Genomic DNA, 13,678 nt, shown 5'->3' with positions numbered 1-13,678 from the left:
GGCTTTGATTCCAAAGGAAGTCTCAAACTTTGGGGGCTGTTTGGCTTTTCAAGAAAAATGAGGTTCTCTTCATGCCTTGTTCCCTTCCTGTCTTTTATCCTTGTATTAACTGTCAAAACCTGGCACAGAAATGAGTTGATAATTGCAATTATCCTTGCTGTTGGTAATTACAATTTATACTAAAATTAAGATTCATTTAAAAACAAAAGAGGGTAGAGGAAATAAAAGCTTTTAAGAAAAGGAGCAAAATTTGTGGAGGCTGCATTAAGCTTGCTCATTGTCATATTTGGCAGCTACTGTGATACTGCCTGATCTGATTGCTGGGTTTGTGTGTTCTGTGTGTGCAGGGGATTCCCCCACACAGGTATGAAACAAAACAAGTCTCATATGGGGTATTTGAGTCAGGATTTTTGAGAAATCAGACTGGCAGTGCCAAGTCTGATTTCTCTAACACTCCAAACTCTCTGAAATACAGACATGGGGTGAATGACAAGAAGCATTGGGCTGAGCAGTGCCTTATATAAAAATTTCTTCATCAAAATTTCTGTATCAAGAAAGTAAACTCCAGAGTTTTAGCACTGTCTCCGTAAAAATGCCTGAGAATAATCCAGGGTGTTTCTTAAATGCATGAAGCAAAATCGTTGAACAAGTAATTGCTCCTTTTGTAAATCTGTAATACACACCTCCAAACACAATGTAACCAGTTGTGAATGATCCTCTGACCCCACATTTCCAACTGCAGTATAGTTTTCCCTGCTTACTTTTGTATGAAACAATTGGGTTTAGTTGTTAAACTTCTGTTATCTGTATATTAAGAAGTGGAAGAAATTTGTCTTGATGTTAGTTCTGTGTATTTCTGCATGTAAATATATTCAACATTCACAAAGTTAATATATTCTATAAAGTTACTCTTGGTAAAATCTGAAATTTTGGTAATTTTCTTCCCCAAAACTTCAGCTGTGTTAATGGGTACAAAATTTATATTAGCTTTCTGCAGTATAACGAAGACAACTGTTATTCTTAATAACTGACACTGAGGGACGTTTTACCCACTATTTCTACCCTGAATGGTAAAAAAAAAAGAATGCATCAGGCAACTTAACTGCTTCCTTTCATACACAGATGTTATCCCCAAGGTGTGTGGCTCTATGGACCAGTCTTAAAATTTCCTGATGACCCTTGCCTGCTGTTGTAGCTGTCTTATTTCATGACTTTACAAACACTGCTTAATATGAATTTGGAGGCCAGTTTGAGAAGCACTCGTGCAGCTCTGCCTTTCTGTGTGTGTCTCTTCATAAAGTAAAACCCTCACTATAAACTTCCATCAAGGTGATGGAGCAGCTTAGGCCTTTGGGTGTTGAACCCCTGTGTGATTATTCAAGTTTTAAAGCATAGAAAGAAAAAGAAATCCAGGGAAATATTATACATAGGAACTGAAACCCGCAGCTCTCCTTTCAGATTTGCAGGCTTGATGCTTAGTTTCTGATTTTGTGTAAATTTTGGATTACCAAACAGCATCACTTGTTCAGGAGGCAACTCTGGGTGGTCTAAAGTGCCCTTTAGACAAAGTGGATCTAGAATGCACCATTAATCACTGCATTCCTTTCTGGATCTCTGTTCTCTGAGATATGCTTGATGTGATAGTTTTCCAGCACTGGAAAACTTTTTAGACACTTTTTGAAATATAGATCCAGCGGTCTGTACTTAGATTCTTTATGCAGAGCTTGGAAAGTTAGATGACTGGAAGGAATGCAAAAACCAGCCCAAATTTTGATACAGAAACATCCTGGAGATCTGTTCTTACACCAACCAGTTTTCTTTGAAAGACGGGAAACAGGATTGCTGCTTTCTTTTAAAATCTGGCCCCTGAAGGACATAATGGTTGCAAACACATTCACCTGTACTGCCTGGCAGCTTAGTGTTGAGTCCAGATCATGGTACAGAAAGAACACCAACTCATGGGACCAGAAATTAGGGCCCAACCAGGGACAGCTTTCACATTGCACAATGGTCCAGTGCTGGTCTCAAAACAAACAACGCCCCCAAAAACCCCAGCCTAACAAAGACTTCACCCCTTTCCATGCCCCCTCCCCCTCCTTTACCTCAGCTGTTTACAGTCCTGCTCAGGTTTTCTTTGTGGTCCCTTATTCAGTGTCCCATTTTTCTCTTAAATAAAATAACCTGATGAATAGGAAAACAGCCCATAGCAACAAATGATAAATCATACCTAGAGGCTGTAGTTAAATTTTTTTCCCCATAAATTCCTTCTGTATCTTTTCTTTGACTGTGAATATGACTTTCTTACTCTCTGGAGTCAGACCTGGTAAGGGTAGTGTGCTATCAAAATATGAAGCTATATCTGGTCAGCAGATCCTAATTACAAATGTCCTTGCATCTGCTTTTGTGTAAATCTCTTGTGTTGTCTCTCCAAATGACCAGCTTGGCGGAGCAGGAAACTTTCAGCAGATCCTGCTTTGTTCAGTATGGCTTCTTTTTTGTGTACAATTCATGCAGAGGGGGCAAGCTGAAGAGGAGTGCAAAACTTGGCCCATGGTGCATTTTAATAGCGAGAAGGATGACATCCAACTCGTCCACATATCTGAATACATCTTGCAAGGGCTAGAATGAGATGGTGCTATTCAAATGAGTGACAATAAAATTACAGGGTTTTTTTGGTTGAGTGTGTTTTCATTCCTGAATTATTCCTACAATAAATAAAATTCACAGTGTTCAATAACTCATCCTTTCTATTTTCTAGCTACTGGTGGGTGCAACTTACTCCAGCAGCTGTGGGCATATAAGAAACTGCACATTATCTGGCTTACCTTTTGAAACTTAGTACATGCTGTAACCTACCACCACATGTATTACTGTACTGCTCAGTTCTTAGCTACTGCTCTTGCTGCAGCTTTTTGAAAGCAATAAGAGAAATTTTCCGCGTAAGTAGTTGCCATATGTTCAAGAATTATTTTAAATGGTTCATTTTTTTAAAATATAAATTGTGGATTTGGTGTTTTAATGTGTAAAACAAAACTGAATTAAAGCTTATGAGAATGTTTGGGATGCTGATCCACAAGAGGTGATGATGTCCATCACCTCCACACATTGGAGATGATTGGCATCCCTGAGAATCTGATCTTTGTGTTAACAGTATTTTCCTAGTTCAGTATTGGAAAACCATCTCACATGTATGAGGTATTACATAAACAAAGCTGCTAAATGCTGAATTTGTTGTTTGTCTTGATAGGACATTAGTGATTTCAGAATGAGGAAAGGTATCTTATGTATTAGAATTATTGCTGACTTTCAGATATTTGAGAAGTCTCTCTGTAGTCAGGACCATCCCTGTTTTCTGCTTCACTCCAAATATTTGTAATAACATTGGAGTACCTTGATGCACAACTTGATTTATTATTTTTGTCTCTGTAAGCAATTTAGTTGGATGTTAATAAATCATATTTGCAAAAGGTGACAGAGCACCCTGACTTTTTCCCAGGGGTTGTAAGCATCTTTCTTAAAAGGTTGTTAGTGGCAGCTGAAACAAATCTCACTGCTGTAGTGATCTGTGCTTCTTACACTTTGTAAAATGGCAAGTAGGAAAGAGCTTCCATCTGCTAGAACCCTTATTTATCACTCTAACAATCTGTCTGGAAGTTGTGCAATGTTCCAGTTGTACTGCTCTGCACAGCTCTGCTGCACAGCCAATGTGCCAGACACTGGGGCAGGAAAGGGGGTAAGCTGATGGAATCCATTTACAGCTGGAAGTTTATTCTTAAAAGCAGTTTTTAGCATACAGATGTCCAGCATAAATATTATGCTTTATTATGAGTGCAGAAACCACAAACTAAATGTTTTCCATAAAACAACTTTTAAAAACAAGGAAACATGGTATTTACTGGGTAAAATAAATAACTGGAAAGAAAGGATAGAAATGTGGTGGTTTTCCCCTTAGAGATGGTGATTCAGGACAGCTCTGCCAATCAGACCTCAGTGATGTCTCACAGTCCCACCATAGTGTATAAAATGCAATATGGATGGACTAGGATGAGAGTACAGTGAGTGTAACTCCTGACCAACGTGAAATTCCTGACTGCAGTTCTGCAGCACTTTGCAGCCTCAGTGTCTGCAAAGATTTGGTGGGAGGGAGCATGGAGCATTCAGAAAGAGCTGGGAAAACTGGATCTATGGATTTGTTGCCATGCCAAATATCCTCAACTGTGGTACATGGCAGAAACAGGATAGAGGCCAAAAGCAAAACAGTCTTTACAGTGGGCCAGAATCAGCTCCTGGATTTTTGAAATCCAGCCATTTGGTTCTATTGGGTTAAGAACTTTGGAACTTTCTCATCATGTCAGGAGGAATTACTTCATTGCTGATTTATTTCGTAGAGATCTGATACTCTGATACTGATACTGTTTAATTGGTATCTAAAATAACTAGCATTTAGTTCAAGTTGCTGGGAAAGTTCTGGTTTATAGAAGCAGTAGTATTTTTTTCATTATAAAAGGGAGAGGAAAATTGCAAGGGATGCTCATTATTGGTGCCCTATGCATAAGCACCCAGGGCAGCAGGAATTTCTCTTGCAGAGTGAATTTCTCATGACTGCCCCAAAAGTTAATACCACACCAAGTACCCACAGTGTGGTCAGTGCTCCCCAGACAAAACAGGCTGTTCTCCTGTACAGAAGTGCAAGATAAATTTGGCATGTGTAGAACTTGCATCCAATTTGTGTTTAAGAGCAGCTGTCTTTTCATTTACAGTAATCTCTATTTTAAAGTAATTTTGCTTACTGCAAAATGATTCAGACCTTCATAGGGTGAGGAAAAACACTGACAGCTGAGCAAAGCTTGCTCTACATAGTAACCAACACATCTTGGCTTTTTGTTGTTGTTTTTTTATGGTCTGTAAATTCTATATTATCTATAGAATATATAATTATATGTTCCTTATATTGCTTTCCTGTTGCAAATGTTGCTGTCTGTGCTTGGTTTAATGATTTTTAATTTAGACCTCTCTGTTTTATGCATAAGAATTTGTGGGGTTACTGTTTTTAAATGGGGTTAAAAGCTGGCCAGAATCGAAATTCTGATGTATACTTAGGAATTTGTATCTTTGCTTACTCTGTACCAAGGGAAATATTTGAAATTACTTTGTGCAAACTCTCATTTGAGGTAAATCAACATTGCTCTACTGAGCTGAATGTAGCTGAGGCTTGAGTTAACAGAGAATTTGTCTCTGTGGGCTCACTGATGTAAGTTTTTACAGGCTCTTGAACCAGTAATAAATTCCTGGAACACAAGATGTTGTGTATTAACATCCACTGTTTCTGACTGTAATTTCAGGCTCCAGGAATTATTGTCTTCCTCTAAATATTAGGGTACTACTTATCCTTGAGGATTTTATGTGCTGATGTTTCACATGCTATTCTAGTAAAACCAGCTGTTAAAATTCAAAAGTACTTTTTTTTTTTTTGCTTGCTTAACATTGTTTGTCTTTATTAAAACTTCTTGATAAAAATTGTTTTCCAAAATTACAAATTCCTTACTTTTCAGCTTGTGTCAAAAAAAAAAAAGAAATAAAGGCTGCAGTAAGGCAACTTTGAATTACTGCCATACATGCCTTGAAAAATCCTCTCCTCCTTTGGTTTTTATGAGGATGTGTCTGCAATGCCTAGATTGCTGCCTAAGGCAAGGAAGATTATGTAGATTTATCAATAGATGAGAACCTGTCTAATAGTTGAAAGAGATTTACAGTTTTGTTTACTGCAAGGTTTGTTATAATTTTGGCAATTGACAGACTGAAGATGGAGTGAAGTCAAGAGGTCATCCTACTTGTATTCATTGTTTGCTACTTGCACTTCGGTCAATGAAGCAAACCCTGTAAAGGCAACTGGAGCTATATAGGTTTTTTGGATGGAAAAATCAATTTTTCTTACAAGGTTTAAAAATAGTGCACCAAATTATGAAGTTCTTTGGTGGGGAAAATCTTTTACTAAGGACTTTGCCTAAGAGAGGCACTGCAAATAGGTCAGTTAGGGTAAGCTTCACTTTTCTGATTTTTCTAGTTACTAAAGAATGGTGAGCCTAGTCCTTCCTTAACATGTCTTCTTTCATTCTTGAGACAGACTAAAGCTTCAGTTAAAGGTGATGCAGGGTAGAGTACTCCACGATATTATATTCTCATCACCTGTGAATATCAGGAACTGAAAAAGAGCATAAAAAGAGCATGTGCCACATCACAGGGAAAATAAAAAAGCCCTAGTAGGAGCTCCATTGTACTTTATGTAGGTGCAAAGCTTCCTAAAGCTGGTGCTCATGTGAATGCTTTGGTAGCAACATGAGTTGGTTGTTTGACATGGTGGGAGAAAGGAATAAGAGGAAAGTGTATATGCTGAAATACAATCCTCAGTATTGAAGTGTGCAGTCATGAGGTCCTAGGAAAAAGGAGTAACTGCAGTTCATGCTTTCCCAGTACCAGCTGCTCATTGTTTCCTTTCCTGACAATGCTCCCTCTCAGGACACAGCTGGTCTTCCTTCTCTTTTGGAAACTGTATTGCTCACAGTATGGTATGTTGGCATTGTGAGGCTGGACAGTAACTGTGGGAGAACCAAATAAGCCCCATCTCAAGCTGACAGCAACTGGTTCTGCAGGAGAAGCACAATCCCATCTCCCAGCTGCAAAGAGCTGTCTCTGGCAATAAGAAAGCCATCCACCCAAGGGAACTTGCATCATCTGTTACAGATGCCATTCACCCAAATCACTGCACCATCCAGATAAACAAGGGCAGTAAAAGCAGCAAGGACACCAGTTTTAGTCCTGTGATGAAGCAAATAAACTTCATTTTTAACTGTCAGAGAAGAGGCCAGCACTTCATTTCATACATGAGGTTCTCTTCCAGCACAGTGAAGACCTGGTCTGCATGTGGAACTGCAATGTAACAAATAGTGTCAACAACCTGGAGTTGTGTGACTCTGTCCCGAGCTGCCATCAGTATAAATCTGCAAGACAATAATTGCTCTTTAGTTCCCACTCTGTTCAGAAGGACACCTGCAGCCTTTTCACAGAATCAGTCAGGTTGGAAGAGACCACATTTGATCGTCTGGTCCAACCTCCCTGCTCAAGCAGCGTCATCCTAGAGCACATGGCACAGGATTGCACCCAGACAGTTCTTGAGTGTCTGCAGCAAGAGACACTCCACATCCCCTCTGGGCAGCTTGTTCCAGTGTGGGGTCACTCACACAGTAAAGAAGTTCTTCCTCATGTTCAGGTGGAATTTCCTGTGCAGCAGTCTCTGCCCATCACCTCTTGTCCTATTGCTCAGCACCCCTGAGAACAGCCTGGCTCCATCCTCTCTGCACCCTCCCTTCAGACACTGACAGACATTGGTGAGGCATCAGACATCAGTCGTCTCTTCCAGAGGCTGAAGAGACCCAGCTCCCACAGATTTCCTTGAAACAGAGATGCTCCAGTCCCTTAATGATCTTTACTGGACCTGCTCCAGGAGCTCCATCTCTCTCTTGCACTGAGAAGCCCAGATTGGGACACACTGCTTTTATATCTACCAATCTGTTTTGACCCAAAGCACCCTCTTTATGGTACCTGCTGTCCTTTAGGGCAACACTGTTGCATAATATAAAAAGAGCTCCCATGGAATTACCAGCCCACACACTTTTTAGCTGCTTGCCAGCCCTTGCTCCTTGTTTCAAAAAGAGCTGTGTTCCTTTTTCATCCTGTTCTCTTTTATGCAGAAAACCCAGGTATGTTCTTACCCACTGTTCTTACCACTGCCTGTAGGACATTGAAAAACAAACACTTCACATGCTGAAATTAGGGGGAGCAATAGCAAGCTGAAAAATGAAGTGACTAAGAAGAAATATGAGGCCTTCTTCTTGGTACCCAATGGGGCTGTCACTCCAGTGGGAAATGGGATAGGATTTTAACTTCTGTCCTCCTCTGAGTGTGTGTTTCTAGAGCAGAAGATGCAGACAGCTCCTGGCAGCTCCTGCTGCAGAGCCCCTGGGAAGCTGCAGGAGTCCTGACTCACTTGCAGGAGCAAAGCAGCCTCACCACTCCTCAGGACCCTCTGTAGCCACTGACTTCTTTGCTGTTTGTGGTCTTCTCCTCAAGCTATCTGCCACTTTTATTGGGCCATGGCTTGCTTCAAAGACTGATAAACAAAATCCTCAATTTCTATCTTTGTGGGCACTTAAAACTACTTTTAATTTTTTGTTGTTGTTGTTCTGGAGAAACCCCCTTCACATTGTCCTGGAACAGGAATTTCTGCTATTGCTCCTGCAAGAGAGAATGAGCTGACAACAGGTAATCAGAAGGGGGATTATGGAGTTGCTAAACAACTAGAAAAGAAAACAAAAAAGACCCAAAAAACCAAAAGGGAGAGAGAAAATTTGTTTTAAATCACAATAAAGCTATTGCTACAAATGTAGTACATAACATGCATCTGGCATTACTCAATGAAATATTAATGTTAGCTTCTGAACATTTTGCAAGGTTTGACTATGGCCATGCTCCAGTTCTGCAGCAGCACAACACGAACACCATCCAGCTGGTGGCAATATGTGGGCAATCACATATTGCCCATTCTTCAGAAAATTCTGCCCAAATCATTTGCTCCCACTAGTGGATAATGAGGTTTCTTGAGGATGCTTGTGCATACACACTCAGAGGATGCAAAAGGAATTGCAAGAAGCATAACATATCTGGAGAGCTGATCAAAAGAAATTTAGAGCCAGTTTTTCTCTCTACAGGCAGCTTCAGCCATGGGCTCTTTCCCAGGGATCTTTTAACTCCTGTTGCTTTGCCAATTTTGTCCTAAATCTTCTATGTGTTCTTTAGATATGCTTTCCTTAGTATTCCAGTAACTTTAAAGTTGTCTATAAATAGCAAAATCACTAGGAACTGCCCCAATATTAGGGTGACATTTTTACTGATTTGAAAATTTAACAGTAGAATAATTATGAGTGGAAGTGCAATTTATTAAAACAAATTATATTATGTAAGCATTCACAATCAGTTACCTAGCTGCCCATAGTAGTAGGCACTGTCCAACTCTGAATGGTGCCCTGTGCTGCTGCACAGTTAGATTTCAGAGCAGTGCCAGAAACCCTGACAGAGTGCTTACAGTCTGAAAAGTGTACATGTGCACAGATGAAGGACTTCATTTTTTGGAGGCATGGTGGCAGGTATTTTCTGTTTGCAATGTTTTATTGAAAAAAAAAATTCTAGTAATTTTTATTTAAATACAGTTTGTCATTTTGACTTTGTCACTCCTGTTCCAACTGGCCAAGAATTAAACATGTAGAAAAGAAAAAAAAATTAAGAAGCTTGAGGAAGAAGCTAAATTTTATATTTTATTACTGATACATTTTCTAGGCTTTTGAAGTTTAATGTTGAAGTTTAGTGTAGTCTAATACTTTTAAAATAACTGTTTATATAGGATACACATGAAAGTTGTTTGGGGCTCCTACACAATAGTTTGAAAGCCATTCTTTTTGGCTAATTTATGAGCAAGTTTTACTACTAAATAGCTTGAACAATACAGCAGCCAGATGGTATTTGATAAAACATGGATGAAACCAGATGGTTTCTAATAAATTATTATGGTAGGCTTTTGAGATGTGTAAGAAATGTTATCTATTCCTAAGTCTTCATTTATCACTGTTGTAAAAGAAATAAAGTTCTGTGTCTGCCATCTAATCTACAATTTAAAGTTAGAAGCAACAAGTTTATACAAATTCATGCAAATTTTTCTCCATAATATTATTGGAGACATCACAGAATCATTGCATGGTTGGACAGAGTGACAGAGGGGAGCCCTGTGCCACAACCTGTGCACTACAGAAAGGAGGTGTGGCATTACTTCCCCCCATGCCAACATGAGTGCTGAAGGCAGAGCTCTGACTGAGCTACAGCAAACAGGTTGTACTGAACACATCTGTCTCCTGCATCTCACCATGGCACTCTCCAGTGGTCCTTCCAAGGGACTGGAAGGTCCAGAAGTGAACTCTGTTTTCCTCATATTGGTCTGTAAAGGTAGCAGAGTTGAACCTGGCAATACAAGATAGCCTCTCAAGAGTGGCCAAACTCATCTCACAGCAAAATCTTCAGATGGGTAAAGATGTCACCCTCCCATCATCAAGAGCAGAATGCACAGAAGCTCACAGGAACGGGCAGGGGAGCACAGCAGAACGGTTCTCTGGCTGTTCTGAACTCACACAGCCCCTCCTGGCTCACTGCACCCTCCCACCCATCTCCCCTTCTCAGGACACCATCCCTTGCTAAGCCTGTCACTTGCTGCTGGCACGGTGGCAGGGCTGTGACAGCCGTAACAGCAGGAGAGGGAGAAAGCTGTTGTGTGCAACAGGAAATGTTTCAGAGGACACAATGAGAGAGGCAAAAAGTGCAGAGCATCCCAGCAAAACAGGACATGAATTTCAATGTGGAAGAAAAATGAGGCTGGTTAGTTGATTTGAAAGAAATGCAGAAACAAATAAAAACTGTTGCTCAGATCTTTTATTCTTACAAAAGGAAGTGGAGGAAAAAAAAGAAATTAATTCTTTTGCTGGTGATTTGGCTTATGTTGCTGGACACCTTTTAAAAGATTTGCTACCCCAAATATCCTTCTCTTGTAAATAGAAGCCCAAAATAGCTTCACACTTTCTTCCTACTTCCTCCACTGAAGTCAGATGAGCCTTCTCCAGCCAACATGAGGATTTTATAAAGGCCTAGCATGCAGCAGCAGAGAGCTCTGGATGACCTCTGGACACCTCAATATACAGGCACAATTTTAGTGAGTGCTTTCTAGCCAGGCTGGATGCAGCCTGAAACAACACATTGATGGCTACAAGGTATTATTGGCCATTAGTACTGCTGTTCATGCTGTGAAAGCATTTTTTTAAAGTTTTTAAGATAGAGTTAATTCAAAAAAGCCACTTAAGAAGTTCTCCCTTGCAACTAAATTTGGACTGACATCATAATGTCAATGGTTGAAAAAAATAAGGCCAGATTATGCCATCATACAAAACCAAATTAATACCAAATGCATATAGTGCAAAAACCTTTTCTGTTTCTGGCAGGAATAACCATTCTGCAATGCTGACATCTTGTGGTGGCATGCTCAGTGATTTTTTCAGTGTCATACCTGAGGAATTTCACACAGCCATACTCAAAAAGCATACAGCTATTTTGCTGGGGTCTTTTTTCCCTTTCAGATTACTATCTTTTGTGTTATTACTCATTTATGTGCATTACTCATTTTTAAAGTTGTGGCTGTGAAACGACTTGTCTCACTTCACTTATTTAAGAGGTAGCCAGAACTTGCCCCATACCAAGAGCAGTTTGTTCCAGAGGGAAATGTTTCTGGTTTTCTCCCCTCTCCTCCTTCTCCAAGATGATGTTCACAGGCAGGAGCAATGCAGAAGGATCTTCTAAGATAGCAGTGATGCATTTGATGCTTCAGCTCAGGAGATGGAGTCTGTGGCTGACAGACCACGCTGAGATTGTGTATTCCTCTGACTCAACATTCTCCCTGCTGGCATCCTAGCTGGTCATGGAGTAACCACGGGCTGGGAATTTTGACTGTGCAGTGCACCTGAACAGCATTTCCACAAAGACTGAATGCTCAAGGTGGGTGTTCAGTCCTAAATGTCTCTCATTTGCAAGCCAGTTTCTGTGACAAGACTTTGAAGCCTCAAAGTTAATTGCTGCATAGCCCCAAAACTGTTTGCTAACAACCTGTGTTTCTGTTTCTTCTAGTCAATGAGACACATCTGAAAATTACCCTATATCAGCTGGTGCCATTCAGATGGATAGAATATTTCTGTTGAAGACTTTTTCTTAAAAACATTTAAATATTCCTGGTGTGGATACTCTCTATTTGGTGTGCATGCAACTGCTGGTAGTGTCCTTAAAACTACCAGCAAGTTTCACTAGTTTTATTTAAGTCCCACCTCCCCAGTGGATATTTCCATAGCAATGTGGTTCAGTGCAACTTCCTCCCTTATTTCTCAAAATATGCTTTAGCAGGCTCTTGCATTTGAAATGATCACACATTGCCACTCCCTGGAAAAACACATGATAGCTTATGAAACGTGTGCTATTACTGGCCAGATTATTACTGGAGCTAGCAATTCTGCAGCTCAGTGCTGATCCTAAAAAAGAGACCTCCCGAGGATGTGTGGGTACTTTTTCTTAGGCAGGGGCTCTAAGAATGGAGATTTATAAATTTCATTAGTTCATAGAATTTAAACCATCACAAATACAGGTACTTAGTTCCATTCTGGCTATTTGTTCAGATTTCTGTAAGCAGGTGCAACCCCAGAATGAAGATGTTTCATCATTGAATCAATAAGGATGTCACCTGGGGAAATCAGGAAGGAGTGATGGATTAAAATCAACTGAAAATCATTGGAAGGTTTGGATGCTGCACATAGCTAAGCAGAAGAAATGGATCTACTTTACCTATGTGCATCTACTGCTCTCTTTCACCCAGGACTGTTCATTTAAAGACATTAAGCTTTCACCTTCCCTTTGTTCCGAAGTCAGGGCGTTAGTCCATTGCAGTCTGGTGATGTGACATTTGTGAACTTATCCCCAGCCTCAAATGTTCCCTGTTCAAACCACAAGGGAAGTACCCAGCCTGTAGCATGGTTCACTTGAAAAAGATTTATTTGGTATTTATTATCGGGAAAAAAACTATTCTTTGGGTTTTTGCAGACTCATCTGTTTCTCACTGGATCACTCCTTTGGCATCATGAACAACCAAGTTTTTTCACTGTGGTGTTTTAGACGGCTGCGATACTGTGGCAGCGCTCAGGATTTCATACTGTGCTTCACCAACCTGCCCCAGGCTCCACTGACCACACTTCTCATTTTCCACACTGCTGCCGTTCAAGGCTCCCGGACTGGGGACCTTGACTTGGGAGCTGCCGTCGGTGCACGGCGGTTCCCAAGGCCCGCAGTGCCAACCCAGAGCTGCAAACTCGCAGCCAAAATCGTGGCAGCGCTGGTGCTTCCAGCGGACTTGGCACCGGCCCCGTGCACTGCTGAGCATGGGCGACCGAGCCGGGCTTGAGAGGCTGTCACAAAGATGTCCTTATCGCTCGTGTCCTAGAACATCGCTGTCACGCAATTAACTGGAGGGAAGGACACCTGCCAGTGCTATCTGCCAGGGTGCAGCCATACCAAACCGTCTGTCCCATCCCAGTGGGAATTTTCCACTTACAGGGCTGCCCCACACAACACCTGCCGCAGGGGGCCTGTGCCGCGCCACCGCCCCACGCAGCGGGACACCTGCAGCGCTTCGTTCTAACCCTCACGGCAGGACGGTCAGCACCCGAGGGAGCTCGGGCAGAAGGGCGGGATGGCGAGGGAGGCAGATGCCGCCCCGAGGGTTCGCAGAGGATTGCCCTGCGCTGGGCGGCGGCTCCGCGCCTCAACATGGCGGAGGCGCCCCGGGCGCGGCTCCCGCCCGCCCGCACGGCCCGGACACCCGGGCGGGGCCTGCGCTCCCCCCGCCGCGCCCTCCCGGCACGGAGCCCCCGCTGCTGCGGGACCTGCTCGCTGAGCTTCGCCCGCGGCCCCTCGCCTGGCGCGCGGCGGGCTCGTCACGCCCCGCGGGCGGAGTGCGCCGCATCCCCGGTAGCGGCGGCGGCGAGCGCCA

Source organism: Melozone crissalis, unplaced genomic scaffold, assembly GCF_028551555.1.
Source record: "Melozone crissalis strain CALT ecotype California unplaced genomic scaffold, PUWL_Pcris_2 ptg000016l_1, whole genome shotgun sequence".
Taxonomy (NCBI): Eukaryota; Metazoa; Chordata; class Aves; order Passeriformes; family Passerellidae; genus Melozone; species Melozone crissalis.
This window is presented reverse-complemented; position numbering follows the sequence as displayed.